Source organism: Nannospalax galili, unplaced genomic scaffold, assembly GCF_000622305.1.
Source record: "Nannospalax galili isolate Female #2095 unplaced genomic scaffold, S.galili_v1.0 scaffold35, whole genome shotgun sequence".
NCBI classification, from domain to species: Eukaryota; Metazoa; Chordata; class Mammalia; order Rodentia; family Spalacidae; genus Nannospalax; species Nannospalax galili.
The window spans coordinates 357,191-361,853 of record NW_008336449.1 but is presented as its reverse complement, the minus strand read 5'-3'; the positions used below and the strand labels follow the sequence as shown (position 1 = coordinate 361,853).

General features: G+C 43.3%; 1 protein-coding gene across 11 annotated transcripts in view; it reads left to right on the top strand.

The window, feature by feature from the left end:
• The window catches only part of Ehmt1 (euchromatic histone lysine methyltransferase 1), a 100,653-nt gene that overhangs the window by 14,044 nt on the left and 81,946 nt on the right, over window positions 1-4,663 (top strand). The gene's annotated exons all lie outside the window — the stretch shown is intronic.

Here is a 4,663-nt window from a genome sequence, read left to right as displayed (position 1 = left end):
CCCTGCCCTCTGTCTGTCTCTACCTTTCTTCTTTTACTCCTTGTTCTGTACCCCCACCCTTTTTTTTCTTTTTTTTTTAAGAAAGTGTTTCATTATGTATCCATACTGGTCTTGATCTCTCCCTCCTCTGTCCTCAGGTTCCTGAGTGCTAATATAATAGGCTTGTTCTACTATGGCCACCTAATTTTACTTTAAAGCAATTTCAGATTTCTAGCAAAGTTGCAGAAATTCTACAAAGGAATCCTGTGTGACTTTCACTCATTCTCCAGATGCACAGTAATAGTAACCCTTCCTATAATCTTTTTATTCTGAAACAGGAATGTAAGCTGCTTGTCAAAGATTATACCTGTTTTTCCTAGAAATCACAGTGTAATATCCATAAAAACAAGGACATTCTTTGAGTAGCCACAGTGTAGTAATAAAAATAAGGAAATCAACTTTGCTATGGTATTACTTAATCTTAGTGCATCTCTTAACTTTTGCCAGTTAGGAAACTGTTAATTAATACCAAAGTAAACAAATTCTGATCTTGGATCCCAGTCACCTTATTGCTGGTTAGTTTCTTTTTGTCTACAACATTCTCAGCCTTTTTTGTTCTTGTGTGTGGAGTTGGAGAGCACAGTGCAGGTGTTTGATAAAACATGTCTAATTTGATTTGCCCAGTGTTTCTAAGGATCTGGTTTGGGTAATGGAATATCACAGACCTGGCTTGCATCTTCTTTTTGTCCTTTGAGACAGGGTCTCCCTGTAGCCCCAGCTGGCCTGGAACTTACTATATAGACCAGGCTGGCCTTGAGCTCACAGAGATCTGCCTGCCTCTGCCTCCCTAGTGCTGGTGCGCCATCATGCCTGGCCCTGGCTTGCATCTTTAAGAGTTGTAATTTGGTGACCTTTTGTCCTATTAGGGTCAGTCATTGTAAAGCTGCTTTTTTCCACGTTGTCCTCTAAGGCTGAGGCCCTACTAGTGTCCTGTTTGTCATAGCTTACCAGGAAGTACTATAGGGTCAGGTCATATGGTGGTTTTCTGTCTCTTGTTTCTTCCTCTTTGTTAACTAGTCAGTTACCTTTCTGCTGGAGGAGGTGCTTCACTGTCCCATCGAGCTGTCCATTTGTATGTTCTATGTGTGGTGTATGTTTGTGTATGTGTTTGTATGTGTGGAGGCCTAGAGGATAATGTTTCTTTTTCAGTTGTCCTCTACCTTATTTTTTGATGACAGGGTCTCTCATTGAACCTGGAGCTTAGTGTGTTGGCTAGGATGGCTGGCAAGTAAGCCCTAGGGATCCTCCTGCCTCTGCCTCCCAAGTGCTGGGATTAAAGGCGTGCACCACCACACCTGTCTCCATCCTATCTATTCTTAAGTATTTATTTATGTGTTAGTTATCTTTCTGTCACTGTAACAAGTAACTGAAATGAGCAGCTTACAAGAGAAAAAGTTTATTTTGGCTCACAATTTTAGAGGCGTCAGTATATGATCAGTTGTGCCTCTTGCTCTAGCAGTTAGCTGACTTTGACAGCAGTGACACATGGCAGGAGTGGGTGGCAGAACAAAATTGGTCACCTCATGGCTAGGAAATGCAAAAGAAAGAAAGAAGGGATTGGGGCCCCATATCCTGAGTAGCCTGAAGACCTCACTAGGCCCCATAAAGTCTCACCACCTCTTAGTAGCACCATGCTGGAGACCAAGCCTTTAAAACATAACTTTTGGGGGATAGTCAAGATCCAAACTATAAGCTAGGTATTGTGTGATGGGGCAGTGCCTCTAATCCCAACATTTAAGAGATTGAGACGTGAAGATTGCAAGTTCAAGGCCATCCTGTACCATATAATGAGGCCTTGTTTCAAAATCGAGCTAAACAAAAAGGATCAGACTGTAGCAACTTGTAAACTCTTGGTTGGATCTCTAGGTTTTATATTCCATCATTATTTTGCTGTTTGAATCATCCTTGGTTCATCTGGGGATGGAGATTGTTCAGCTGGATCCTTAGGTCTTTAGATGTAGCTCATCACTTTCTGAAGACCTTGTGGTTAGACCAGATATCCCTGGCTCATCTTGTTCTTTCCTTTGCTGGCCTGTATTGGTTGGAGCTCTGAGTATCTAGGGAGTATAGTAGTACAGAATTGATGTCTGTCTCCCCATTTCACAACCCTATTTTTTGGCTGTTTATCTCAGTGTTAATTTGTTTCAAACAGTTAAACCTGGTACTTTCCAAAGTTGTATATATTTGTGTATATATATAAGGACTGAAAAGGAATGTTGAAACTCAGTATTTTTGTTACGTCCTATGACTTTTTCTATTTTAAAATGCTTTCTTATTTATTTATGTAGTTCTTTGGTCTTTTTTTTTTTTTTTTTTTTTGAAACGGGGGGCCTTCTTTAGCCCCAGCTGGCATAGAACTCACTATGTAGACCAGGCTGGCCTTGAACTCACAGAGATCTGCCTGCCTCTGCCTCCTGAGTGCTAGGATTAAAGGTGTGCTTCCACCATACCTGGTTTATTTCATCTTAGGTAAGAACTTTTAAAACCAAGATGTACCACTGGATGGGGTGGCACATGCCTTTAATCTGAGCTTTTGGGAAGCAGAGGCAGGTGGATCTCTGTGAAACCAAGACCAACCTGGTCTACGTAGTGTGTTCCAGGCAAGCTGGGGCTGTAGGAAGACCGTGTATCAACGAAACAAAAACCAAGATGCCCAGTATGTTTAGCAGTCCTTCTATTTATTATTCCATACCCTTCCTTTTAGATTTTCTCTCTTTCCTTGTAAGCTGGGCATTTGGTAGTTAACCATCATATTAGGTGAAGTCTTTGTCTGTTGATGTGACCTCAAACTGTAAATGTTACATGCTCTGGCAGTTAGCTGACTTGTTTTGGTTCTGTGGTTACAGATCCTTCCTTAGCCCAGCTGTTCTTCTGTTGACCACTTCCGGTCTTGTCCTACTTCCCAGGATGGTGAAGAAGTCAGAATTTCTGTGCCTGAAAGTGTTTCCCAGACAAAAGCATGCCCACATGGCCACTTTGCCATATCACCACCATAGGTGCTCCTTCTGTTGTTCCTGGGAATGCTCAACTTTGAGGGTGGTACAGGAGGCTTCTAAGAAAATGTGCTTGTCTGTGGCAAAGTGTCCTGGAGTGGAGAGGCACATAGAGGCCACTATTGGTGTGGCAGAAAGGGAGCCAAGCCTTTGTAAAAGCATCTGTTTAGACTTAGTATCTCAGTGTGGGGACAGTTTCTGTCCTGTTCTGCCTCTTCTGTGTGCCTCCCTGTTGGCAGAGGATCAGAGTCAGCATCAGAGATGTTTGATGCTCTCCATTAATCTTTAATATTACTGTGGTGATGATCACAGGAGGCTCTGTTCTTTCCCTCCTGTTGAACCAGTGAGTTTACCACAGGCAGAGAATTTGAGCAGATTCCTCTTGGATAAAAGTGCACTTTATCACTGAAGCTGTAGACAAGCTATATAGAGAGCAGCACTCTTCCCATACTGGGCAGATGTAAGTTCACAGGACCTGTGTCTCACCCCTCTGTTATTTAGTGTCAGATGCGAAAGACCCAGTGCTGGCCAGAGGATTGTAACCCTGCACATCTCATTCAGCAGAATACTGTCCTGCAGTGAGGAGGGGGAATCCGGCCCAGACTCCCAGTCATTCAGCATTTGACTTTGAGTGAGCATTAGTTTTTTCTTGACAGAATGGATTGATTTTAGGTTTATCAGCAGCCCATTCTATTTTCTAAATGTAGAGGTTCATGATTTACAAAAAGAAAACAATAAATCTTCTTTCAGAGGATTTGGGATAGGGACATGGTAGAACAGAAAGTAGCTGGAGATGTTGCCCCACTTATGCCAGGTTGTGTTTGTAGTCTGTCTGCTGTAGCTCCTTTGTAGCTTGGGTCTGTGTAAGGTCAGCGACTTCTCAGGGAGGGATAGGATTTGAGTCTGTGGTGGCACATCCTGAGTAGTGACCCAGGTCAGTTCTATGTTTTGTAGTGCAGTCACAGGTGTGAGTGGGTGTGTCCTGGAGCAGTGTGCACTCAGCTTGTTGGATACAATGGCATTGGGAAGGGTCCTGCCTTCCTAAGAGGTTCAAATCAAGAGACTAAGGGCCTAGTTGTTGCACTGCTCTATTATAAACCAAGGAGCTGTCCTCCCCCAACTGCCAGGAGACTTAAAGGGCCAGAGCCCCTTTTATTCCCAGCTTTTATTTTTTCATCTCTTTGGAACCAAATGTTAAATGATATGTGCGAGGAATATAGAATATGGCTGCATGGTGCTCAGGGAAAAATGTACAGGCTCAGAAAAGGAGTGACTCAGTTGTGGTTCTGTCTCCAGGGATAAGGCCAGCCACAGCCTTGATCTGTGACTTTAAGGGAAGAAATCACTTAGGGGTCATAGTAGCAGCTGTTGGGTCTTGGGGAACCTATTTTCTGTGTACCTGCTTCTCCCCTCCCTCAACTTCCCTATCAGCCTTGTTCACTCTCTGGAGCCTGCTGCCTTCCTTTGGATTTTTTTTTTTTTCTTTCTTTTTTTTTTTGGTCTTTTTGAGACAGGGTCTCCTTGTAGTCCCAGCTGTCCTGGAACTCACCATGTAGACCAGGATGGCCTTGAACTCACAAAGATCTGCCTGCCCCTGCCTCCCAAGTGCTGGGATTAAAGGTGTGTTCCAC